This window comes from Elephantulus edwardii, unplaced genomic scaffold (genome assembly GCF_000299155.1).
Source record: "Elephantulus edwardii isolate Elephantulus edwardi_28Jun2011 unplaced genomic scaffold, EleEdw1.0 scaffold00033, whole genome shotgun sequence".
In the NCBI taxonomy this organism is placed as follows: Eukaryota; Metazoa; Chordata; class Mammalia; order Macroscelidea; family Macroscelididae; genus Elephantulus; species Elephantulus edwardii.
This window is the reverse complement of record NW_006399783.1, coordinates 20,966,152-20,967,972: the sequence shown is the minus strand read 5'-3', so window position 1 is coordinate 20,967,972 and position 1,821 is coordinate 20,966,152.

The following is a 1,821-nucleotide window of genomic DNA, read 5'->3' as shown; positions in this document are numbered from 1 at the left end:
TTCCAAGGAGCACCCTGGCTGCACCCTTTCCAAGACATATCTGTTTGTTCTCTTGACAATTAATGGGTTATGCAGTACTCTCCTCCACCACCATGACTCAAAGTCATCAATTTTTCTTCTGCAATTCTTATTCATTGTACAGCTCTCAGATGTGTGGCAGATGATTGAAAAGACCATGGTTTGAATTAGGCACACCTTAGTTATCAAATTAACATCATTGTTCCTCAGTAATTTGGAGAAGTCCCTGTCTAGCTGTAGATAGTGATATTGTCTGATAATTCCACACATTTTTGGATCATCTTTTAGGTAATGGGAACAAATATGGATCTCTTTGCCACCTCTAAGTAAGATTGCTGCCTGCCTGGCAAGGCCTGTTCATCCCCAGGACTTCTGGTGTCTGACCTCCAGACCTTCCAGGCCTTGTGCTGCTGTCTCCCCAGGTGAACCCCTGTACCATGGCATCTGTTTTTTTGCTTGTCATTAGGGTTTTCTCTTAAGGGTATAACACATCTCTGTCAGTTTCTATATTTGCTTGTTTATCATCTGTTGTTAAGGGAACAGTGCTTTTCGGTAAGTTGCTTAGTTGCTTTACTAAAGCAGAGGTTTTGAAATAACAGCCCTTCAAAACCCCTGTGGGCAATAAAGGACACAGTAGATGTAGTGCTTCCTCCTCTTAAGGAACCTGTTTTCCAAACACAACAAGGAAATTCATATCCTTGAACACTGTGAAGTTTCTATTCTTTCTGATGATCTTTTTCCTCACTGACCCTTTAACATAGTTTCATTCTTCCTCTCCAGTTAATTAATACTGAGGGGCAATTACCCTTTTCTCTCACAAAAGTGATTTGCTACTTACTACCATCAAGTCAATTCTGACTCATGGTGCCTTCAGGACAGAGTAGCATTGTCCCACGGGGTTTCTGAGACTATATACATTTATGGGAGCAGACTGCCTCATCTTCCTCATTAAGCAGCTGGTAGGTTTGAACCATCAAGCTTTCTGTTAGCAGCCCAATATTTAGCCCACTGCTCCAGCAGGGCTCCTTCCTAGAAAAAAGTATCTGATGTGAGGATCTCTCTACTTTCTACACAACTTTTCTCTAAGTGTAAACAGCTCTAAAAATATTAAGTCTCTTTGTAAAATATGAGAGTATCTCTTCAAATTTCATTGCTAACAATACTGTTTAAAATTCTCTATTACAACCAGGCTGCAACGCCTTGAAGAGGCCAGGGTACAGCTTCCTCATACTGCACACACAGAGGCCGTGTCTGGACACATCTATTAGTCTTCCCTCTGCCTCAGGCTCCATCACCCTTGGGAATAGTTCAAATCTCATTCTGGACTTTTAACACCCTTCACCAGGAAGCCTGTCTCTCACTCTTTCCTTCTTTCCTTGACCCTCTGCCATCTCCATGTTGGTGGGGAGGGTTTGCCCAGGTCTTCCTGCCCAATAGTGTTAAGTACATTCTCAGGCTTAAAGGGAGGAGGAGGGTGGATGGGGGTGGAAGGAGGTGTTAAGGGGGCGAGTTATTTGTCTACCTTAAAAAGTGCTAGATTGCTTTAAGTGTGGATCTGAAGGACACATGGCCAAGGGAGGCCCACATCAGGTCCTCATGGCTGACAGGACTGACAGGCCCCAGCTCCCAGCCAGAAACAAAGGAGAATGCTTCAATGATTCAGATCCTCCCAGAAGAGCCATGGGTGAGCATTAACATTACTGGTAAGTATATTCATTTTCTCCTGGACACAAGAGCCTATTATTTAGTCCTAAAAGCCTTCTGAGGTCACAACTCTTCTCACTATTTCTTAGTTGTTGGAAT